At 37.3% G+C, this 26,537-nt stretch overlaps 1 protein-coding gene across 13 annotated transcripts in view; it reads left to right on the forward strand.

The window, feature by feature from the left end:
- The window catches only part of DLGAP1 (DLG associated protein 1), a 1,035,773-nt gene that overhangs the window by 339,271 nt on the left and 669,965 nt on the right, over positions 1–26,537 (forward strand). For 10 of the 13 annotated variants that reach the window (XM_035269693.3, XM_035269689.3, XM_035269699.3 and 7 more), the window contains one exon: positions 12,438–12,533. The gene's annotated coding sequence lies outside the window, so the exon portion shown is untranslated. The remainder of the gene's footprint in view (positions 1–12,437; positions 12,534–26,537) is intronic. The other 3 variants (XM_035269694.3, XM_035269695.3, XM_035269696.3) reach the window with 1 other exon arrangement.

Below are 26,537 nucleotides of genomic sequence, written 5' to 3' on the forward strand. Positions count from 1 at the left end.
ATCAGTAGCTGTACACAATGATTTGTATCTGTTAGGGTAAAAGATAATTTTTAATGTGATAAAATTTTTCTTAAAAAGTTTAATTGAAAGGTAAAACATTTCCTTTAATCTACATGATATACTTCATCCTCAAGTTCCTTGAGAGCAGAGATCCTATCTTGTCGTTTCTCCATTGGTATTACATAACCCACACCATTTCTATTTATTGATGCCAATAATCCTTTCAATGCAATGAGTAGGCTTTGTTTGCATGTACAAAACTATAACCAGACTAATAAGCTCTTCTGCCTTTGAGACATTATGGCTTTGGATCATCCTTATTTCAACCTAGTGCTTCTTAAATGACCACCTGTTTTAAGACAGTAACTAATTGCAAAGTAACTTAAATTCATATAACATTTTATCATCTAACAGTTGGTTCCATTCTGCCATTACAATGCCAAGATATAAAGCTCCAGGAGTGCAGGAATCTTTCCTTTTTGTTTACTACTCTGTCTCCAGCACCTACAATGGTCTTTGGCACATAGTAACCACTCAGTATTTGTTGAATGTATTAATACATTTTTTTAAGACAATGACAAAATGGCTGTATAGGTTGTTTTGTCGTATTTGATGAAGACCTCAGATTTGGCGTCAGAAAATCTCAATTATTGTCCCAACCTTGCTATGAATTTACTGTGTCATTGTAGGTATGTCACTTAATCTCTCTGTGCTTTTCTTATCTATGAAATGATGATATTAGATCCAAGGCATAATAAACTTCCATATACCTTCAAAAGTACATAATTCTCTGCTTCATAATTAGCAATGTGAGTTTTGCAAGTGGCTAGCTGGGAGCAGAGTTACAGTTTGTGGCAGTGGAACCAGCATTGCCATCTGGCATATACAGGCTTGGAAATAAGACTTTGGTCTCTTTGGCAGCTAAAAATTTGGCAGTAACATGAACTAGTCACCAACCTGATTTTTTTAAAAAATAAGGCTCTTGTAGGGCCAGGTGTGGTGGCTCAAGCCTGTAATCCCAGCACTTTGGGAGACCGAGGCGGGTGGATCACGAAGTCAAGAGATCGAGACCATCTTGGTCAACATGGTGAAACCCCGTCTCTACTAAAAATACAAAAAATTAGTTGGGCATGGTGGCACATGCCTGTAATCCCAGCTACTCAGGAGGCTGAGGCAGGAGAATTGCCTGATACTAGGAGGCGGAGGTTGCGGTGAGCCAAGATCACGCCATTGCACTCCAGCCTGGGTAACAAGAGCGAAACTCCGTCTCAAAATAAATAAATAAATAAGGCTATTCTGTACTTTGGCATAGAAAATCAATTTTTAAGAACAGGGAAATTTATGTTCATTGCAGCACTATTCACAGTAGTGAATTCCAAAGATATGGAGTCAAATCAAATGTTCATTAATAATAGCCTTGATAAAGAAAAGGTGATACATATATACCGCGGAATACTATGCAGTCATAAAAAGAAATGAGATCATGTCATTTGCAGGGACATGGATAGAACTAGAAGCCATTATCCTCAGCAAACTAACGCAGAAACAGAAAACCAAACACCACATGTTTTATAAATATAAGCAGGAATTGAATGATGAGAACACGTGGACACATGGGGTTGGTGGGGGGAACAACACACACTGGTGACTGTCCTAGGGAAAGGTGGGGGGAGGGAGAGTGGAAGAATAGCTAATTAATGCTGGACTTAATACCAAGGTGATGGGTTGATTTATGCAGCAAACCACCGTGGCACGTGTTTGTCTATGTAACAAACCTGCACATCTTGCACATGTACCTTGAAACATAAAAGTTGAAGAAAAAAATGAACTATGAAATTTATTTTTCAGTCATTTAAAAAACCATATTGAGATACGATCTCATGCCAGTTAGAATGTCGATCATTAAAAAATCAGGAGACAACAGATGCTGGAGAGGATGTGGAGAAATAGGAACTCTTTTACAATGTTGGTGGGAGTGTAAATTAGTTCAACCATTGTGGAAGACAGTGTGGCAATTCATCAAGAATCTAAAACTAGAAATACCATTTGATCCAGCAATCCCATTACTGGGTATATACCCAAAGGATTATAAAACATTCAATTATAAAGACACATGTACATGTATGTTTACTGTGGCACTGTTTACAATAGCAAAGACTTGGAAACAACCTAAATGTCCATCAATAATAGATTGAATAAATAAAATGTGGCACATATACACCATGGAATACTATGCATACTAAGAAAGGATGAGTTCATGTCCTTTGCAGCGACATGGATAAAGCTGGAAACCATCATTCTCAGCAAATTGACGTAAGAACAAAAAACCAAACACTGCATGTTCTCACTCATAAGTGGATGTTGAACAATGAGAACACATGGACACAGGGAAGGGAACATCACACACCGGAGCTTGTCAAGGGGTCGGGGGGCTAGGAAAGGGATAGCAGGAGGTGGGGGGATTGGGGAGGGATAACATTAGGAGAAATACCTAATGTAGATGATGGGGGGATGGATGCAGCAAATCATCACTGCATGTGTATAGCCAAGTAACAAACCTGCACGTTCTACACGTGTACCCCAGAACTTAAAATGTAATTTAAAATAAATAAATAAATAAGGAAAACAAAGTCTAACACAGAAGATTACAATGTAGCATAGTGATAAAAAGAACTAGATTTAAAGCTTGGATCCAAAATTTTCTGTGAGTTCTCATCAGTAACATAATCTCTTAGTGCCTCAGTGTTGGTATCTGTAAAATAGGATAATGATAATATCTAAATGAAGTAATGGGTTTAAAGCTCCTGGGGCATGGTAAGCCTTGAAAGCCTTACAGACAGGCTTATATGAAGGAATTAAATAAGAAGGTGGAAATTCATTCATAAAAAAATGAATCTGCACATTTGACCTGAGGCCGGCACTGAGAGATGAAATTGAGACCAGACTGTCTAGGTCTGCATAGTGGTGATACGTCCACTTACAGGTGTAATAATTTGGTTTCTTAACATCTCTAATGTTAAGGTGAGTTTCTTAATATCTCTGCATCTCAGTCTCCTATTATGCAAAGTGGTAATAATCATTTAACCTACCTCATTAGGCATATTGTGAATTTTAAATAAAATAATCAATGTATTAAAAATATGCTTATAAAAGATTCTGGCATATAGAATGTACTCAATACATTGTATCTTATAACAAAAGTTAAGCTTATACAGAGGGGCAAACCCTGAAAGAAATGTGAAAGGCAGGTAATGGGAGTTCGGTAGGGATAAACAGATTGTAATAATCTAGTGAATATTACTCTTGGAGATTTTAAGAAAGAAATGCCTTGCAAATGCAAGACACTGAGATTTCCCATGTAAGTGATTGACAACAAACATCAAAATCTCTAGTTTATCCCAATGCTTGGGTGATAAACCTCCTTTTAGCCAAGAATTCTGCTTTAAGGAAAATGACTTTTATTCCTCTGCACACAGATTATAAGATATTGCTAAATAGTTCAATATCTTAGTTGTAAATAAATTGTCAATCTTTTCATAACACGGCAACAGCTGTGATATCACAATAAGTCATTACGCACTTTCTGTTTATGGAGAATTCCAAAATCATCTTATTTGCGAAGAAGTGAGTTGGTGTGGGAGGCAGTACCTTAACATTTCAGCAGAGTCCTTTAGCCAAATTCCTGAAGTTTTCAAGCATCCACAGGCAGACTGAGATATAAGGACAGGAGGGGAGAACACCGACCAAAAAAAAAGTATAAACAAGAGAATGGAGACTAAGTTTCCAACTAGCACTCCACATTTTAAAGTGTTTTTCTTTCGGTGGACTTTAAAGAAATGAAATAAGCCTATATATTTCATGATTGACAGGCCCTTTTCAATTAACTGGAAAATGCCTGGTTGTGTTTGACTACACATTACTTCATTTTTTTTCCCTACATACATTCAACCCACATTTGTATAGTACCTACAGCATGCCAAGTTTGAGTTTAGGTGCCAAAGATGTCAGATGAACAGCCCAGTTTTATTCTGTGGGGACTTTCATTCTACCGAGAAAAACAGATAAATAGGAAGAGAGTGAAGAAAGAGCTGAAAAGAATAGGCTTAATTTTTGATGCACTCATGAAGGATGAGGAGGAGTTTGCCAGGCAAAGAAGAGGAGAACAGCAAAGATTCAAAGGATTCAGAGTGATGAGGTCAAGAAAGCATTTGGTTTTGTTGTAGTTTACAGTGTCAGAGAAGGAGAGTTTCAGGGCCAGATCATGAAGGCCACTGACTTTCTAACCAAGGAGGTTGTATCAGACCCTGCAAGCAACTGATTGAGTTCAAGCCAATCAGGTTTACAATGGACAGTATTTTAGAAGGACTCTCTGGCAGCTACTTGGAGGATGGATGGAAAAGGAGAGTTGAAGACAGGAAACCAGCTGGGCAGCAAAGTAGCATATTATTTCATCTTTAAAATAATAATGTGCAATTGTTCAGAAATAGGTGACTGCTCATTCTTTCAAACGGATTGGGATAGAAGGGCCTTCTTAGCAGAGAGTAATACAGAGTTTTCTTCCTTTAAAACATTGTTTTTTACTTATTAAATTCATTTAGGCTTAACAAGTGGTTCTTTTTTGTTATCAGTCATACTTCAATAAAGTCATACTATGAGGTATGACTGATAACAGAAAGCTGTACATACTTAATATATGTAATCTGATAAGTTTGGATATATGCTTACTTTAATATCCCTCAAAAGTATCAATTATTTTCATTATTCACACCTTAGTGTTAATTTCTTTTATCACTGACTTTTCTCTCTCTTCCCCAGCTGAGTATTTGACCTTGGGGGCAGTGGCATTTCAAATGGAAGATTAAAATTAAATTAAATTACAAATCAAATTAAATTAAGAGCTGGGGAACTTCTGAGAAGGGTTGACTTGAATTAGGGACTTTGGTCAGATGTCCAAGGAGTCAATCGGAAAACGAGAGAAGACACTGAGGAGAACAGAGGGCAGATTAATTCAGTTTGTAGTTGTACTAGGATTTTCAAAAGACGGTGTTCCAAAGTCCTCCATATAATTCTTAAGCTGTGAGTTAATAATGCTGGAGCACTTGCTAATGTGTGTGCCAGTTCATAACAACAGGGTGAATGTTAATGGCTACATCATTTACAGGACCCAGGGCAAAATGAAAATGCAGTCCCCTTGTTCAGAAAGCAGGAACAAAGGGTCATTAAGGGTGAAAATGTATAAAACTATCCTTTCTTCTGCCATTGCTCTTTTGACTTTTCCTACTGGTTTTTATTTGCTATTTTATGTTATTCCAAGTAAAGAACAAACAAAAGTATGAACCATTAGCACAAATTTTACCATTCACTTTGTATTGTGCAATGCAAATATAAGAATGTTTGCTTTGCATGCAGAATCGGCAAAAATTAGGCATTTCATAGATCGTACATATGTATGTCATCCTTGCCCAAACAATGGAAATAATATACAAGACTTTAGTAACTGTTTATTTTTCGTTTCTGGATACACTGTCTCCCTTTGACTTACTCATGAGTAAGAAAAGACTGCAAGAAAAACAGCTGTGGTTTGCTCTTTCTTTCTCTCTTTTTGTATGTCTTCATTTTCAGCAGCAACAGCTGGCTGATATAGGGAATTATTCAAGGAACAAAGGATGTAATAGGCTCCCATGGTCATCTGTGTTTCTTGTGACCCATTGCCTTCTTGCTAAGTTTGAAGGGAGTTCTGGTTCCAGTGGAGGGCATGGCCTCTTGGGGCTGCCAGCTTCCCCACTTACTCAGAGACATAACACACTCATGTTCTCATGTTGAGACTCACCAGACTATCATGAATTGTGCATCTCCTAGAATTCACCATTATGCACAGCTAGTGTGAATGAGACAGTGCAGAGTGACTGAGCATGTGCAGAGTGTACAGACAGCCCCTGCTCCCTTGATGCTCACTGTACCATTGGACTTTGCCCACAAAACACTGGTTCAACTACTAAAATCATTGCGCAAAGCACAGGGCTTTTCTGAGTTTGGGGTCCTCCCTCGGAAGCTGCATGGGTCACATACTCATAAATCCAGCCTGCCTTGAAATTTCTTATATACAAATGAGGAACCAGTTAGCAAAATGGTTTGCAAAGAAAGTGGAAACTGACTAATCTTCCTTATTTTATTATGTGAGCTAATGTCATCTCAGAAACATTGAAAGTCACAGGATAAATGCAGACCTCGTTCTGGGGTTTATTTCTAAGATCTGTGGAGTAAAGCAGAGAAATAGTTTACCATTGTTTTCAAACCTATGTAGTAGTTTATGAACTATAAAGTAAAATTGAAGTAAAATTTTAAAAGAAAATGTGAGATTTAAAACAAATGATGCTTATTACATAAAACAGGAAGTTGGGCGAAACAACTTAAGAGAAACTATTTGAGTGCAAAGATAAACACCCACAGTTAGGAGAGCTGGGGGCCGGGTCCTGCCTCTGCTCCTGGTGGCCCACGCCCCCCTCTCGTTTTCATAAACTTCATCTGTAAAGCAGGATTTAAACAAAGATGGTTTCTAGTTTAAATTTTTTTCTGTTAAAGTGGCATTTATAAATCAAGAAACCCATTTTAAAGATACAATTGTAGACTTTGAAGATTTCACCCTAGAACTTCTGGAGTTTCTCAGCCATCGATGCCTTTCAGAAATGTTCCTCCTCAGCTGTGCACTCAGCCCTATGGTTTACATGATCGTCTTCCTCGTATTGTTGTATCTTCTTCATCTTACAGAACTATTAATCATTGCTTTAAAAAAATTCCTAAGTACTAGAAGATAAAGTAAAAAATAAGATCTGTGTCCAAAGATACCCAGGGAGATCTGAAAAAAAATGGAGGGTTTCTTTGGGTCTATAGATTCATATCTGTTCAGCTTTCACTTTCTCTTTAGACCTTTCAGCTCCTGTCCAAACAAAAACTTGCCTTGCTTCCCGGAAATTCTCTTTTATGATTTACTGAGTATGATTATCAACATTTTATCAGAAGTTTATTTCCCTATGTTTTAAAAAGGACTGCCAAAATGCAAAGTATGATATTACATCTTGCAGAAATTGATTTTTTTCCACAGAAAGGTAAACATAATCTTATAATATAGTCAGTAGAAAAAGAAATCTTTTTAAATAAAGGCAGGAAACAGAAGGGAATTACAATATGTTGCATTCCTGTTACACACCAGGTATTGTGCTTTACATATATTGTTTTATTTAACTCTTACATAATCATCTGTGGCGATGGAAATAGGAATACTACCAATTGCCTGCGCTAGACCGCAAAGCTTCTAAACCAAACTCCAGCCCTGACTTCTCTTCCATGTTCCAGTGTTGTATATCCAACCACCTATGTGGCAAGTCCAGCTGGCACTGATAATTCAATCAACATGGCCAGACTGAATGCATCAGCTTTATCTAAAAAGCCTGCTCTAGCCTCAGCTTTTCTCATCTCAGGTGACATTGAGGTCACTCACCCAGTTGCTTAGGCCAGAAACTTTGGGATCATTGTTGCCTCTTGATTTTCTCACCCTCATCACCCAATCCATCAAGAGGTCCTATCAGCTCTTGCTTCAGGACAAGTTGAGCATGGATCTGACTGCTCCTCAGCCCCACCCAAGTGGCAGCTAACATCGCCTCTCCCTGGATGCTTCACAAGCCTTCCATCTAGCTGCATCCTAACCTCTCCTATGTACTATTCCCAACCAGCAGCCAGGATGAGGTTTTGAAACATAAGCCATGTCAACTGTAAGCTGAAACAACTGCCATGGCCCCCATGTCACTCTCAGAGTCAAAGCCAAAAAGCCATGAGCCACCCTTGACTCACTTCTTCCTCCACCTCCCCACAGCACCCCACCACCGCCCCCCCAGTGTTTAATGTTACAAATTCATAACAACTCATCTGTGCTCATAAGCTTGTCTAAGTACTGAATTGTTGGGAAATACATCTTTTAATATACATATACTCACTTTTCAGTAATGTACTTTCATCTTAATGAATTCCTTATTTACTACTTTGGAAGGGCAAATATACACATCTTTACATTCAGAAAATATACTAAATGGCAACTGTGAGAGAAAAGTCTATGAGGTTAGCAATTGTAGTTGAACTACCTTGTATCATCTATACCTAATACCGTTCCTCACAGTCCCGTAGAAGACCCAGTGAGGAAAATGTGTTCCAGGTAGCAGAGTGAGCTCATCCATACAGAAGCATGATGTGAACTGTAGAGTGCCCAAATAATGCCATTTGTTGTGACTTATTTTCATTAGTTCCCACAGGATTCACAATGGGCAACAGATTTATAGAAGGAAATTGTGCACAGACTTTCTAACCTCCTTCCTCACTTCACTCCATCCCATGACTTTCTGGCAATTCCAAGATCAACCAGGAACACTCCCACCTTAGCGCTTTAACCCCTGCAGTTCTCTCTGCCTGGAATATCCTTCTCTAGCATGTAACTCACTCCCTCACATCTCTCAAGTTTTTGGTCAAACCTCACTTTTCTGATGGAGTCCCCTCCCCTCCCCAAGCTTCCCTACCCATGCACTTCTGATACCTCTTACCTTGGTCTATTTTTCTTTCACCTATAGAATGTTTTACCCTCTAAACTGCTCTGTAATTTACTACTTTACATTTATTATTTATTTTCTGTTTATTTATTTTCACTAAAATAAAATGTTCACTAATGTATTCCCATCCCCTAGATAGTGCTTCTTACACCTATAGAATGTTTTACCCTCTAAACTGCTCTGTAATTTACTACTTTACATTTATTATTTATTTTCTGTTTATTTGTCTTCACTAAAATGAAATGTTCACTAATGTATTCCCATCCCCTAGATAGTGCTTGGCACATAATAGATGCTTAGTAAATCTTTGCAGTATGGTGGAGTGAATGAATGAATGAGAGAATGAATGAGTGCTTTCCCTTGTTCCTCATACTAACCTGACTTAAGTTAGCCAGGAGGTATTTTACAGGTCAGGATGTTAAAACCCAGAGAGGCTAAGTAACTTTCACAACTCAGAAACTTTGTAAGAGTCAGATCTGAGATGAAAGGAGGACTCTGATCAGGGCCTTCTCCACTTTATTACACTTCAAAACATGTATTTGATGAAAATACAGGTATTCCATAAAATGCAATACCTTTGTAGTATGTATTCTTCCTTGTCCACACTCTCAGCCAATAGTTTAAATAAGCCTCTTAGAACACTATAACTAAAGTATAGAGTAACATACATAAAATGAATGATATGAAGTGTATTCATCTGGACTCTGGCTGCAAGTTATAGAAACTAAGTTAGCTTAAGTAAAAAATATTGATTTTAAAATAAGTAATTTAACTTTTTTTAAAAAAAAGGGGGAGGCCAAAGCAGGAGGATCACTAGAGGCCAGGAGTTTGAGACCAGTCTGAGCAACATGGAGAGACTCCATCTCTACAAAAAATTAAATTAAAAAAAATAGGCAAGTATGGTGGTGCACATCTAGTCCCAGCTACTCTGGAGGCTGAGGCAGGAGGAGCACTTGAGCCTAGGAGTTTGAGGCTGCAGTGAGCTATGATTGCACCACTGCACTCCAACCTGGATGACAGAGCAAGACTCTGTCTCTTTATCTCTTAAGGATACATGAGCTCAAGAAAGTCACAGGAAAAAAGGAAAACGAGGGAGCAGGAGGCAGATGAATTGAGAGAGTTCTTGTTCCACCTTCCATGTGTGTCTCTCATTCTTCTTTCTCCATGATTTACCCATCACTCTTTTACCTGGACAAAGCTATAGTCTCGCAATCCCAATTATGTGCCTGGTTTGGGTGAAACACCTCTCCTGGTCCAATCAGGGATGTGAGGAATGAGGACTTCATGTGCAAACAACTGACAGAGAACCCCTTTGACAACTGCAGGTGGGGAGTGCTGGGCAGACCTCAAAGAAAGGGATTCAGCAGACAACTCCCACGTAGCTGATTCTAGAAAAAGATAGTGGTAGGGTAGGAGGCACACTATTGAACCCAAGAGCTGAAGTCCAAATTCCTGTCCTTCACCTTTCCTCTGTAAATTCATTGAGGTTGCTAATGAGAAAACATACCTACATCTTCTGATGCTCAAATAGTTAACTTGTTCTTTTGCTCTTTTTCTTTCTCAGATATAGATGCTCAATCTTGATTATGTGGTGGTTAAAAAAAAATGGAAAGAAAAAAGTAAAAGAGGGACACTTGGGGTAAGGAAAAGAAAAAAAATAGAGAATCAGGAGTTCTGCATTTTCATCTCAGTCCTGTCACCAAGAAGCAAATGCCTTGAGCAAGTCAACTCTCTGGTTTCATGTTCCTTATGTATATAATGAGGACATTGGACAGAATTGGTAGGTTTCCCAACCTGCTTCATCGGGAGAATTAGCTGAAAGCATTTTCAAAATGCAGATTCCCCTACCTTACACATGAATACTGCTATGTAAATTATCTTGCATGAAATTCTATAATTTGTATTTTAATGGAAATTTCCAGATGACTGTGATGATCAACTACATTTGGGAACCATTAGACTAGATGACATTTAAGACTACTCCTATCGATTAATAAATTTGTTTACCTAACAGTTATCTAACTTATAAAACACTCCAATTATAATAAAATGAATTTCTTCTTGTGTTTCTGGGTATCTTTTTCAAAATTGCATAATCTTTCCACTTTGTTTTCGAAGAAAAGTAACAGTACTGTCTAGTGGACAATAAATTCTCAATGAAAGGATAAATGATCCGTTCTATATATTGTTCAAAATTAACAATTTTTCATTGTCTCCTAAGTTACTTAGTCCTCATATATGTGGGGAATGAATTCCTCTCAGAGCTTCTCTGGTTCAGTGGAATATTGAAAATACTCAGCAGGATAATAGTATATAAATCAGGGCTCATAACCTTTAAAGTATAACTAAAAGCTTTTGATAATGGAGTCTCGTTTTTGTCTTCTATGGCATGGATAAGAAGGTATTGTGAAAGTCACATGTTCCTCCGGTGCGTTAAGTATCACGCAAATACATGAGGCTGTTGTGTTTCTGTTGTTCTTGCCTTTTACCACCCACAGCATTTTCATACCTGCCAGCTTTACCAGTCTCGAAATATTGCTTTAACAAGTTATGTAAAGAATTGTACCAGCCCTGAACTTTTTGAATGTCCTATGTTCTTTTTGGAAACAAGATGTGAGTTTCTAGAGACTGAACTTCCAGACAGAGTATCTAGGATGTAATTCTGCCTCTGCCTCTCTGTCCCTTCACTGCATAAATTTGATCGAGCCATATCACCTCTTCTGACATCTTCCTCTTCTGTAAAATGAATTCCACACTCATTTAAGGGCTATAATTCTTATAAATAATTAGGAGGTTAAAAAATACAAATTATATTCTCAATTCTGAATATAATTACATTTCTGCTTACTACTTAGATTCACTATATTTCTCATTCCCTTCTAACAATATTTTAATATGCTACCTAGATCCAAAAGGACACATTGCTTACAAAAAATAGAAATAGACCTCTATAACTACTTACACTGTTCAACACCAGATCATTTTTGTGTGTGACCCCAGTCCTTTTCTATGTCACTTTTCAGAAAGGAAACTCATAGCTCAGCCATGTAACATGTGATGTGATCTGGAATAGTTACCTCCTTCATAAGTGTGGGTCCAGTTACATGTTCCATTTTGTCACTTTTCTAAGAAAGGATTTTTTAAATATTATTACTATTTTACTTTAAGTTCCAGGATACCTGTGCAGAACGTGCAGGTTCGTTACAAAGTGGTTTGCTGCACCCATCAACCCGTCATCTAGGTTTTAAGCCCCACGTGAATTAGGTATTTGTCCTAATTAAGGATAGTGACTTGACTTACGCACCAGTAAGTCCATGGTAGCACACTTGGGAATATTATGCCATGATTGGCATCCTCCTGTGGTTTTTCTCCAGAGTGGAAAGAACCACGATGGAAAAAAATGATACATTTTAGCCCTTTATAAAGTCACAGCAGCTTAGCTGTACTGTTGATAAAACAATACAACATTATTTTATTATAAAATAATGCTCAGGAGGTGAATACAATCTCATATGTATACTACATCTTACAAAATCAGATTATTGATGTTTGCATTTTTTGCTTTTTAAAGAGAAAATAAATGATAGGAAATGTATATTGTAGAATATCAAGCCTATTTATTACAGCAACATTTTTTTTCTATGTGATTTTATTTTCTGAAAATCAGAAAAATACCAAGTGTGACTTCATGCAAGAACACAGCCATGTAGATTTTCTATGAAACTCTCTTCTTGACAACATTGAATATAATGGCTGTCAGAGTAGTTCCTATGAGATCATTTTTAAGCATTTTTTTGTTTCAAGCTGGTTATTACATCTAATTATTGCCTTGTTGTTTTTCAGAGCAGCTGAACATCAGGTACCCAGAGTGAAAAAAAGCCTGCATTTGGATCTTTTCCTGCCTAGGAAGAAAGGAAAATGGACAATTGATAATCAAAGGTAAAATTGCCCCCTTTCCACTTACATTTATTGGAAGCTCATTCTTAAATAATAGCTTCCTCTTCAGCTGTCTTATACGAAACATTTATTAATAGCATGGTATATATGAACAAAAATATTCCTGGCATACACTTCCAGGCATATTAATAGTCTGTTGAATTTAAAGCCTGTGTTTTTTTAACTTCCTAGCTACCTGTACATACAGAATCTGGCCCAGATGTATTTTGTATATTTTATCTTCATTGTGGTTGTTAATCTGGAATGGCATATGAGGCAAATGCCATTTTTACAAATCTGTGGACCCAAATATTGTATATTAGGTTAAGCATGAAATTATGGAAGCAAATGGCATACTACTAGCTTTTCTTAACATATTGAACAAATTTGCATTTATCAGCGCAGACAGGTTCAACATGGTCTAAGTGTGCTAAGAATGGCAATGAAAGGCCAGGCGCAGTGGCACACACCTGTAATCCCAGCACTTTAGGAGACCAAGGTGGGAGCATCACCTGAGGTCAGGAGTTTGAGTCCTGCCTGGCCAACATGGTGAAACCCCCTCTCCACTAAAAACACAAAACTTAGCCGGGTGTGGTGGCAGCTGCCTGTAATTCCAACTTGGGAGACAGAAGCAGGAGAATCGTTTGAACCTGAAAGGCAGAGGTTGCAGTGAGCCAAAATTGCACCACTGCACTCCAGCCTGAGTGACAGGGACGCCATCTCAAAAAAAAGAAAAAGAAAAGAAAGAAAGGCAATGAAAATACTTGAGTCCTTGCTATCATTTCCATTCCTTTCATTTCATTGAGTTGTTTTCTGAGGGGGAAAAAAGAAAGGTCTTACCACATATAAATCAAATATACTACAGAAGTGGTGTCAGATCAGAAGGAGATTATATTGCTGAAGAATGAGCTATTGTCTTTGTTTGGATTACTTGCTTGAGACAATGACTTGGGTATACAATTTATTAGGGAGCTGATCCCAAAGATCAAGAGTTTGAAGCAGGAAAAGTGAATCAGGGAAGAAGCACAAGTCAAATTATGGGTGGATTAGCAAGTCCACCAGTGCGGGCAGTGGGAACTTGGTTCTTCCCAAGAGGGGTACAGATGCCCACATTTCTGTTAGAAAAATGTGCAGCAAGAGGTTTACTGACTAGCTTTTTTCCCCTCGGTTTTGAATTCCCCCCAGGGGCATGAATTCCCTCACAATTCTGGGCTGTGCCAGCCATGCATTGGCAGAAAGATACTCAGTTGTCACTTGAGGTATACCCTTTAGGCAGTGGTCCGGGGACCAGTTTCATGGAAGACAGTTTTTCCATGGACAGAGCGGGGAGGTGGGGAGATGGTTTTGGGGTGAAACTGTTCCACCTCAGATCATCAGGAATTAGATTCTCATAAGGAGCCCAGATTCCATACATGGACAATTCACAGTAGGGATCGTGCTCCTATGAGAATCTAATCCCGCTGCTGATCTATCTCTCAAGAGGCAGAGTTCAGGCTGTAATGCACGCTGGCCCACTGCTCACTTCCTGCTGTGTGGCCCAGTTCCTAACAAGCCATGAACCAGTACCGGTCTATGACCTGAGGGTTATGGATCCCTTCAAAGGCAAGGAGACTCCCCTGCGCTGTGGCTGACATCCAAAGCGAACCCCTGGGACACAGTGTAGGAGGCCAGCCGCATCTGTTGCAGTTCCTGTTACTTTATTCTGAATGAGCATTTTTCTCCTAAATGAAATATCTCCAAGAAAAAAAAGTTTGTGTTTTAAAAACATTAAATAATTATGCCCAAATAGAGTAGAATCTGAGTGAGCACTGATTCGAAACTAACGTCTTCATTAATAAATTGTCCATCTTCAGTAAATGGCACAGTGTCAGCTAAGTGAGAAGTGCATCTGAGTCCACATATATATTTAAGACATTATATAATGTCTCAAAGTATGACCAACATTTTGGAGTAGTCAGAGACAATATAATAACATTTAATTATAGCTGTATTTGTTACTTTATATTGTTTCCTTTACAAGAAGGTGTCTGTGAAATAAACACTTAATTATTTTCTTTCCTATTTGGAAACAACGCTGTTTGTGTGAAATGCGTGACTGAAATTTTATACATATATACATAAATTTTATACATAGATGAATGGTCAGCTGGCAAAAGAGATTTAGTACATTAAGGTGAACCGCAGTTTCTTTGTTTTGTTTTGACATGAGGACATTAAACAGATTGAAAATAAAGTTGGATAAAGCCTGTGGTTGTGTTGTGACCTAGAAGATCATATGCTCAGAGGAAGAATATAATTGATGAACTCTCTAAGGAGCAGCTATTAAAAATAAAACAAACAGACAACAACAAACATTTAAAGTGATGTGCATTCACATGCAGATTTCCTCATGAAGGAAATGAAAGTGAAAGGGACAGGAAAAAGGGCAGCAGAGAATGGTAGTACAGGGAAACCGGGAAAGTTGTGGCAGATGCAAAGCAGAAATACTGAAAAGAGCAGACAGAATTAAACTAGGGGTGAAGAGGATCCATGACGTGGAGAGATATTTCTTAGAACAAGCTATATCCTAAGGACAGAATGCAAACTGAGTGAAGAGCCCCAGTTCGTTTGAGGCTGGGGACATCCCCCTGAATCACCGAAGAAAAATTAGTGTGTCTACTCACCTGAACAGGGTAATTGTCCCTCATTAGTTTACCTCTCCCTGGTCTCCTTTGGCTCCAAAGCCTTCCAAAATCACGGCTCTGATCATGTCTGCTTTTCGCTCAGAAAATGTTCTCTGATTCACCAATTCTTCATATCTAAATTTCTTAAGCAGCAATTTAAAGCCTGCCACTCTAAGTTGTCAGACTTACTTTTCTTAATTCTTCAACCTCACTTACCAGTGGTCTAGCGTGTTGTGTCGAAATGTAAATTCTGTGATTTTTCTCAAGCCTTCCAAGTGATTTTAAGGCTTTGTGGCTTTCAGACACAGATTGGTCTAGAGCAAGCTTATCCAGGCACTTTATTTTGTTGTTGTTGTTCTGTTTTATTTTAGACTTTTAGCAGCCTGAGCCGTGGCTTTTAGTTTCTGTCTCTAGTGATAACTGGAAAAGAGACGAGGACAGAGCTGTACTTGCCCAACCAGAAACAGAAACTAAGAACACATAACTGTATTCTCTCCCTTGAACACCCCTGTTCTAGAGTGAGGCCCAAGAGTGTGCATTTCTAACATGTTCAAAGATGATGCTTATGTGTTGTTCCATGAGATCTTAACTTGGAGAACCACTCTGTAAACTAAATGATCCAGGCTGGCACTACAACTTCTGCATTGCTGTTTGAGTCAAAGACTGATCACAATAAAAAGTCTTCCTTGCCAATATCACCATTGTGGGTAGGTGTGTTAGTTTAATAATAAGATCTGAGTCTTCTGGTCAAATACTGTCTTAATATTGATGCATTTTTGTATGCTCTACTGTGTCATAGACTTTGGAAACCCATAAATATCTGTTGGTTGAATAAAGGATGAATGGATGGATGGATGGATGGATGGATGGATGGATGGATGAATGGATGGTTGAATGAAAGGAAGAATGGATGGACAGGTTTAGCAACCAAGATCTGGCTTCAGCAAGAAACTTAACTCCTTACAAAGAAACTACTCTGCCTTGTGCCATAGAGAAAGATGGTTTTCCTTCACACAGAAACCTTATTATGTAAGCCCATACTCAATATATAAGATATTTTATTAGGTGAAATAATACTATGTAGTTAAAACCCAAGCACCTGAGTATCAATAGTATTGTGCTTTTTAATAAACAGAGTCTCTCAAAAAAGACTTTTTGCTATTTGATTGAGTACAACAGGGGAAATGTCATTTATATCAAGACAAATTGTACATTTTACTTTGTAAAAGAGCTACTGGTTGTGTGAAACTAGCAAATCACGTCTATTTAATAAATTCATTTGCAAATGTTTTTCCTTGAGTTTAAATTTTGCAGCTGCAGCATAATTTGAATGTTTATTCACATTTAGGACAATTGCGCTTTCTGGTTTTTTTGCTTTCTCGCATTCAAATGTATTCATGTGTCAATGTTGCACATTTTCTATCTACATCTTTTATCTGCATACATCATCCCATGATTGGCTTGGTGAATTTTTCCTACTTTTCTTGCTAAAATAACTGTTCCTTCTGTCTGTTTTCTGCCTACTCTTTGATTTATTCCAGAAATTGGGCTCAATGCCTACTTTTAGAACTCAGTGTGAAATTGACTTTTTATGTTTTAAACCAAGTTTCCACTTATTCTTTTTGTTATGTATTCTGTGTTGGAATCAACCTCAGAATGCACTCATGAAAAAGCCTGTAATTATATATTAGCATAAATAACAATAATAGATGATCATATGAATGCTTGAAAATTTATTTTTTTAATGTATTTCATAATTCACTTTTATAAGAGAAAACTAGAATTTTCATTTTATGTTGTGGCTTGCCCAATAGTAAAGCTTAAATATTAATTAAAAATGTAAATGTCCTAGCCCCAACTTTGTTATTACCTTGATGTATGTTCTTGGCTAGTCCATAGACTTCAGTTATCTCCATTATAAAAAGAAGAGTTTAGGATAAATAACCCTGGGATTCATTCTGGTGCCTTATCTTATAACTTCAAGGTACAGATCATATGAAATCCCACCTAAAACCCAACACAAAGGAGTGAGTGAGTCAATCAGTCAACTAAGAGCCCATATTTGAAAGTAGAGTTGACAGGGCAGGATTTGGGTTTCAGAAAGATTCGAGTTCAAAACTCAGCTCTTTTCATTTGTTAACTGTGTGAACTTGGAGAATGGACTGAACCACTCTCTGTATTTTAGTATCTTCATCTATAAAATGGGGGCAGTTTCATTATCTGAAAGGTCACTTTAGAGACCAGAGATAGTGTATACAAAAATCTAGCATCTGGTAGGAGCTGAACATGTATAGCTCTAAAGACCTGTATAGGCTAGAAGCTGACCAGAATCCCACCATGGTTTTGGAGGTTAATGGAGATTACTGTATACTCTTCACTGTGAATATAATTCTACAAGAGTAAGAAACTTTTATTTAGGACTCTAAAAAATGAACACACTTTAGAAAATGTATCCATAATTTAGTCATCTGTGGCTTGAAAGGCTAGTGGAAAAATTCAGCATCTTTTTTGTCTACACAAGAGATCTCTGGTTCTATACATTGCTAATGGTTACATGTGTCAAACCAGGCCTTTTTCATCAAGAGTGATTCCTCAGAGTGAAGCATGAAGTTTGCAAATTACATTCTGTTTTCTGCCTTGTAATCTAGCCACAGCTTGGGGAGAAACTAAAATATTCTTCGAGGTGAAAGTTTAACCTGAATAAATGTTCATATAGTCTCATTTTTTAACTGAATTCAGAATGACCAAAATTACTCATTTTTTTCTTTCTCAATCTCCAAAAAATTATTTTCATAACCAATTTGCCAGATGCAGCTTTTTTCTTTTTTTTTTTTTTGAGATGGAGTTTCGCTCTTGTTACCCAGGCTGGAGTGCAATGGCGCAATCTCAGCTCACTGCAACCTCCGCCTCCTGGGTTCAGGCAATTCTCCTGCCTCAGCCTCCTGAGTAGCTGGGATTACAGGCACGCGCCACCATGCCCAGCTAATTTTTTGTATTTTTAGTAGAGACGGGGTTTCACCATGTTGACCAGGATGGTCTCGATCTCTTGACCTCGTGATCCACCCGCCATGGCCTCCCAAAGTGCTGGGATTACAGGCTTGAGCCACTTCGCCTGGCCCAGGTGCAGCTTTATACCCAGAGGCAAAAGAAATCAAATTTTTCATCAACAGAAGATTCATTCACTATAAAATTCATGCAAATATTGAATATTTTTCTGTTCTTTTTTGTGTGTTTTGAGTTTCAGTTGTCATTTTGCTAATTGGTTAACCCATACTCAATATATAAGATATTTTATTAGGTGAAATAACACTACGTAGTTGATATTGGTTATCCCCAGTACTTGTCAGCAGAAATTCAAAGCTGCCTACTTAATGGGAGTAAATCAATAAAGTTTTGTTGGACTATTTCATCAATCTTTGCACAGGATTTAATCCTGTTGGCTATGTTTCTATTTTAATATTCTATAAATCCTCTCAAGTTAATGTGTTGTGAGCTAATCTTACTATTTCACCACTCTATACTTTTCATGTCAGAAATAATTTAGAAACTAAAACCTGCTATTGCTATTTGATACCCTGATTTTTTCAGACATTTGTAAGATACAAAATTTAATTGTAGAATACTGTGTTTATTTGTCATGTCTCAGAGTCCTATCACTATCAGGATGATAATTGTTCTGATGAGGCTGTCTCAAGCCTTATGAGATACAAATAGATATAGATATATAAATATATAGACATACTGTGAGGATGGCAATATTATTAATTGGGCAACCAAGACCTTAAACATAGAAAAGTTAAAGGCAATTATTACTGATATTGGCATTTTTAATAAAATGACCAATAAAGTACTCTCTGAAAGAAACATAAATGTTATTTTTAGATGACAATAATTTATTTGTAAAATAAGAGAATAATGGTATAGTAGAGTTTATTACAAATCACATATTTGAGTATTTGTTTATACTGTAAGAATGTTCAAGGACAACATTTGACTATGCAGTAAAAAGATGCAACTTGAGAATTATAAGAAAAAGAAAAAAGGCTTATTGGCTGGGTTTATTATCTTTTTGCTGTATTCTCATGATGTGCTAGAAATTTTCACCTAAAAGTTTTTACCTATCTTATTTATTTAAAGGCTAAGATTGGAGAAGCAATGATACCATGTTAAAAAATAAAAATAAACATTAGCAAAATTGCATAGCAGGGGAGGTGGAGCAAAATGGATGAATAGAAGCCTCCACTGCCATCCTCTCTGCAGGATCACCACATTAAGCAACTATCTGCACAAAAAATCCACCTTTATAAGAACTAAAAATCAGGTGAGTGATCACAGTGCCTGGTGTTAATTTCATATCACTAAAGGAGGCCCTGAAGAGGGTAGGAAAAACAGTGTTGAATTGCCTACAGCACCCCTTCCCTGTCTCCAGCAGGGGCCCTGTGGCTCAGAGAGGAAATCTGTGTATCTGGGGGAAGGAGAGCACAGTGATTGTGGGACTTTGCATTGGAACTCAGTGCTGCCTTTTCACAGAGGAAAGCAACGTGGGGCACAACTTAGCCAGCACTCATGACGGCAGCACTTAGACCAGCCCTAGCCAGAGGGGAATTGTCTGTCGCAGCAATCAGAACCCTAATTCTGGCAAGCCTCACCACTGTGGGCTAAAGTGCTCTGAGCTTCTAAATAAACTTAAATGGTAGTTAAGTCCACAAGGACTGCAATTCCTGGGCAAGTCCTAGTACTGTCCTGGACTCGGAGCCAGTGGGCTTGGGGTGCTCACGATCTAGTAGGACACAGCTTGATGCAGCTAAGAAAGTGCTTATGCCACTCCTCCACCAGCACCAGGCAACGCAGCTTGCACTCTGCGAGAGACTCCTTCCCTCTCCTTGAGGAGAGGAGAGGGAAGAATAAAGAGGACCTCGTCTCGCCTCTTAGATACCAGCACAGTCACAGTAGGCTAGGACGGATAGAGTCCTGAGGACCTAGCTACTGCATGATATCTCTAGATAAAACTTGGGCAAAAAAGGAAAACACTGCCTTGGAGGGAAGGATCCAGTCCTGGCGGGAGTCATCACTTGATGAGCAAAGAGCCTCTGGACCCTGAATATTCAACAGTAGCAGCCAGGCAGCACTTGCCATGGGCATTGGTTATGACTCAGCCATGCTGGATGCACATGTGACCCAGTACATCCCGAGTTTTGGTGACTAGGGGTAGAGACTTTTTTTACTTTAGAAAATGAGAGGGGAAAGTAAGATGGACTTTGTCTTGCACCATAGGTACCAGCTTGCCCATTGGGGAATACAGCACCAAGCAGGCTTGGGGTCCCCAGTACTAGACCTTGACTCTTGACTGGCATTTCTGGACCTTCCCTGGGCCAGAGGGGAGCCTGCTGCCCTGAAGAGTGGGACCCAGGCCTGGCAGCACTCACCACAAGCTAACTCAAGAGCCCTTGGGCTTTGAATGACCATCAGCAGTACCCTGGCAGTACTTACCATGGGCCTAGGGCAGTGGTAGCCATGGAGAGAGGTTCTTCTGCTTGTAGAAAAGGGAGGGAACAGTGGGAAGGACTTTGACTTGTGGGTACCAGCTCAGCTGCAGTACAATAGAGTATCAGGTTGATTTCTAAAGTATCTGACTCCAGGCCCTGGCTCCTGGATCGTGTCCCTAGACCTGCCCAGGGCAAAGGGGAGTTTGCCATCGTGAAGAGAAGGATACAAACCTAGCTGGCTTTGCTCTCTGCTGATTTTAGAGCCCTAGGGCCTTGAGTGCTTAAGCAGTAGCTAAGCAGTGGTTAGTGTGGGCCTTGGGCGAGACCCAGTTCCATGCTGGCCTCAAGTCTGACCCGGAACAGTCCCAGTGGTGGTGGCCACAGGTGAGCTTGTGCCACCTCTCTCCCAGCTCCAGGAAGCTCAGCACAAAGAGAGATACGGTGTTTGTTTGGGAGAAAGTAAGAGAGGAGGAAAACAAGAGTCGCTGCCTGGCAATCTAGAGAATTCTTCCCAATCTTACCAAAGACCGCCAAGGCAGTACCTCTATGACTCTGCAAAAGCAGAATCACCCCACAGCATTGGTGGTCTTGGGATGATCTCTAATACAGATATACCCATAGTGACAAAAAAACTTAGATCATAACATTCAAGTACTTTTGAATACCTGGAAAGTCTTTCAAAGAAAGATACAAACAAACCCTTTAATCCTGTTGGCTATGTGTCTATTTTAATATTCTATAAATCCTCTCAAGTTAATATGTTCTGAGATAAATCTTACTATTTCACCATTCTATACTTTTTATGTCAGAAATAATTTAGAAGCTAAAAACTGCTATTGCTATTTGATACCTTAATTTTTTTCAGACATCTGTAAGATACTAAAATCTAATTGTGGAATACTGTCTTTATTTGTCATGTCTACAGACCTATCACTATCAAGATGAGTATTATACTGATGAGGCTGTCTCAAGCCTTATGAGAAATAGATATAGATATGTAGATATATTGTGTTCAGTGGTGATGTTGTTAATTGGACAACCTAGACCTTAAATAGAAAAGTTATTTCTATGTTGTCAATTATTACTAATATTGGCATTTTTGATAAAATGACATATTAAGTACTCTCTGAAAGGAACATAAAAGTTATTTTTGGATAATAGAATAATTTCCTTATAAAACAGTACAATAGTATAATAGTTTATTGCAAGTTATATTTTTTGAGTATTTGTTTAAATGGTAAGAATGTCCACGGACAACGTTAGACTGTGTAATAAAAAGATGCAACTTGACAAGAATTATTTTTAAAAATGACTGTGTAGACTGCAATAAGTACTTAATTCTTCAATGTCCAGACACCAATGAACAACCACAAACATAAAGACCATCCAGCAATGCGTGACAGCACTGAATGAACTAAATAAGGCACTAAGGACCAATCCTAGAGATAGAGAGATATGTGACCTCTCAAACAGAGAATTCAAAATAGTTGTTTTGAAGAAACTCAACAAATTTCAAAATAAAACAGAGAAGGAATTTAAAATACCATCAGCTACATTTAACAAAGAGATTGAAATCATTAAAGAGAAACAGAAAATGTGGAGTAGAAAAATGCAATTGACATACTGAAGAATGCATCAGAGTCTTTTACCAGTAGAATTAATCGAGCAGAAGAAAGAATTAGTGAACTTGAGGACAGGCTATTTGAAAGTACACAGAAAGGACAAAAGAAAAATGAATGCAGGTGATGCTTAAACACCACATCTCCAGCCCAAAGTATGGCAATACCAGTACTCAAAGTATAGTTTAATGGAAATCTCTAAGACTTTTCAGAGAGTCCAGAAGGTCAAAATTATTTTCATAATATTAAGACTTTAAGACCTTATTTGCCAAAACGTTCTTACTGTCATGAGCATACAGCAGAGTTTTCCAGAGACAATATGACATGGAATGATGTCATGTAAAAGCAGAATGTATGCCTGTGTATTCTTCTGTTTTCCAGAGTTTTCTAAAGCAGTAGGTTTGGGGTATAAACATGTGCATTTTCAAAGATTATCTCCAATCATTTTCAGAACTTCTACATGTCCTTATTAGGCATCTTTGGTGTACCTACTTAATCACTGTAACCTCATTATTACCTAATAAATTGTTTATTTGAAATCTTGGGAAAAGCTGAATGTAAAAGAATGAAGCATACCTACAAGATCTAGAAAATAGACTCAAAAAAGGAAATATAAAAGTTGTTGGCCTTAAAGAGAAGATAATAGATAGAGAAATCAAAGTAGAAAGTTTATTCAAATGGATAATAACAGAGAACCTCCGAAACATAGAAAAAGGTATTAATATTGAGGTACAAGAAGCATATAAAACACCAAGCAGATTTAACCCAAAGAAGACTACCTCAAGACATTTAGTAATCAAACTTCCAAGGGTCAAGGATAATGAAAGGATCCTAAAAGCAGCAAGAGAAAAAAAAAAATCACATTTAATGGATCCACAGTGTATCTGGCAGCAGACTTCTCAGTGGCAACCTTATAGGCCCAGAGAGAGTGGCATGACATATTTAAAGTGCTGAAGGAAAAGTACTTTTATTCCAGAATAATATATCCAGTAAAAATATCTTTCAAAAATGAATGAGAAATGCTTTTTCAGAACAAAGGAAGGTAAAGGATTTAATCACCAGACCTGTCCTACAAGAAATGCTAAAGGTAGTACTTTAATCCAAAAGAAAAGGACTTTAACAAGCAAGAAACATCATGCAAAGGTGTAAAACTCACCAGTAAAAGTATACAGAAAAACACAGAATACTTTAACACTGGAAATTGTCGTGTGTAAACTATTCATATCTTGACTTGAAAGACTGAAAGATAAACCAGTCAAAAAATAATCACTACAACAACTTTTAGTGTTATAGTGATATAGATAGTACAAGAAGATATAAATAGAAACAAAAAAGTTAAAAAGTGTGGGCACAAAGTTAAAGTGTATTTTATTCATTTTCTCTTTGTTTGTTTGTTAGTTTGATTGTTTGTGCAATCAGAGTTAATTTGACATCAGTTTAAAATAATGGGTTGCAAGATATTTGCAAGCCTCATGGTAACCTCAAAACAAAAAGCATACAACAAATACACAAAAAATAAAAAGCAAGAAATTAAAACATAACACCATGGAAATTCATCTTCACTGAAAAGAAGACAGGAAGAAAGAAAAGAAGCAAGAAATCATCACAAAATACCCAGAACACAGGTAACAAAATGTCAAGAATAAATCCCCACTTATCAATAATAACATGAATGTAAATGGATTTAACTTGCCAGTCAAAAGACAGAGTGGCTGAGTAGATAAAAAGTCAAGATCCATTATCTGTTGCCTACTAGAAAAATGTTTTGCCTATAAAGACACACATAGACTAAAAATAAATGGATGGAAAAAGATATGTCAATAAATGAAGACATGGATACATTTCTAGACACATACAGCCTACCAAGATTGAACCATGAAGAAATTCGAAACCTGAACCAGACCAATAACAGCTAATGAGATCAAGTCTGTATTAAAAATTCCCCCAGAAAAGAAAGGCCCAGGACCCAATAGTTTCACTATTAAATTTTAAGAAACATATAAAGAAGAACTAATTCCAATCTTGCTGAAACTCTTCTGAAAAATAGAGGAGGAACAAATACATTCTACAAAGCCAGTATTCCTCCAATACCAAAACCAGACAAAGACACATCAAAAAAAGGAACTTACTGGTCAATATTTCTGATAAATATTAATACAAAAATCCTCATTGAAATACTAGCAATCCAAACTCAACAACACATTAAAATGATTATCATGGCCAAGTGAGATTTATTCCAGGGATGCTTCAACATATGCAAATGAATTAGTCAACATATCAACAGACATATTTGCCCAAATAGTGTCTTAATATCAACAGAATTAAGGACAAAAACGTTATGATCATTTCAACTGATGCTGAAAAAGCTTTTGATAAAATTCAACATCACTTTGTGATTAAAAAAAAAAACCTTCAAAAAAGTGGATATACAAGGAATATACCTCAACACAATAAAAGCCATGTTTGACAGACCCATATTATTATACTGAATGAGGAAAAATGAAAAACCTTTCCTTTAAGATCTGAAACAAGAAAAGATGCCCATTTTTCACCACCGTTAGTCAACATATTACTGAACATTCTAGCTAAAGCAATCAGACAAAAGAAGAAAATAAAGGACATCCAAATTGGAAGGGAAAAAGTCAAATTACCTTGTTTGCAGATTATATGATCTTATATGTGGGAAAGCCTAAAGACTCCACCAAAAAACTCTTACAACTGATAAATTCAATAAAGTTGCAGGAGACAAAATCAACGTACAAAAGTCAGTAGCATTTCTATATGCCAACAGCAAACAATTTGAAAAAGAAATCAGAAAAGTAATCCCTATTACATATAAAAGTAAACAGCTGGGAAATAACCAAAGAATTTTAGATTAGTATGATGAAAATTATAAAGCACTGATGAAAGAAAAGAGGATACAAAACAATGGATGAATATTCCATGTTCATGAGATAAAAGAATCAACATTATTAAAATGTTTATATTACAAAAGCAATCTACAGACTCAAGGCAATCTTTGTCAAAATACCAAAGATTTTCTTTACAGAAGTAGAAGAAACAATTCTAAAATTTATGTGAAATCACAAAAGACCCAGAATAGCCAACGCTATCCTGAGCAAAAAGAACAAAATTGGAGGAATCACATTACCTGATTTCAAATTATACAACAAAGCTACAGTAACCAAAAAAGCATGGTACTGGCATAAAAATAGACACATAGACCAATGGAACAGAATGAAGAACCCAGAAACAAATCCACTTATCTACAGTGAATTCATTTTCAACAAAATTACCAAGAACATATATTGGAGAAAGGACAGTCTCTTCCATAAATGGTGCTGGGAAAACTGGATATTCATATGCAGAAGAATAAAACAAGACCCCTGTCTCTTGGTATATACAAAAATCAAATCAGGATTAATAAAAACTGAAATCTAAGAACTCAAACTATACAGCTACTGAGAAAAGCTTGGGGAGACTCTGCAGAACATTGGGCTGGGCAAATGTTTCTTGCATAATATGCCACAAATACAGGTAACAAAATAAAAATGAAAACTAAGATCACATCAAGTTAAAAAGCTTCTGTACAGCAAAGGAAACAATCAACAAAGTGAAGAAACAACCGACAGAATGGGAGAAAATATTTGCAAACTATCCATTGGACAAGGAATTAATAACAAGAATATATAAGGAGCTCAAGCAAATAGGAAAATATCTAATAATTCAATTTAAAAATATGAAAAATGTCTGAATAGACATTTCTTAAAACGAGACATACAAATGCCAAACAGGTATATGAAAAGGTGCTCACCATCATTGATCATTAGAGAAATGCAAATCAAAGCTATAATGAGATATCATCTTACCCTAGTTAAAACTGCTTTTATCCAAAATATAGATAGTAACAATTGCTAGTGAGAATGTGAGGAAAAGGGAAACCACTGTTGGAGGGAATGTACATGAATAGAACCACTATGGAGAAAGAACAGTTTGGAGGTTCTTGAAAAAACTAAAAAAAGAGCCCCATATAGTCTAGCAATCTCACTGCTAGGTGTATATCCAAGAGAAAAGAAATCAGTATAATTGAAGAGATGTCTGTACTCTCATGTTTATTGAGCACTACTCACATTAACTAAGATTTGGAATCTACTTAATTGATCATAAACAGACAAATGGATAAAGAAAATGTGGTATGTATACATAATAAAATACTATTCAGCCATAAAAAAGAATCAG

This window comes from Callithrix jacchus, chromosome 13, assembly GCF_049354715.1.
Source record: "Callithrix jacchus isolate 240 chromosome 13, calJac240_pri, whole genome shotgun sequence".
Taxonomy (NCBI): Eukaryota; Metazoa; Chordata; class Mammalia; order Primates; family Cebidae; genus Callithrix; species Callithrix jacchus.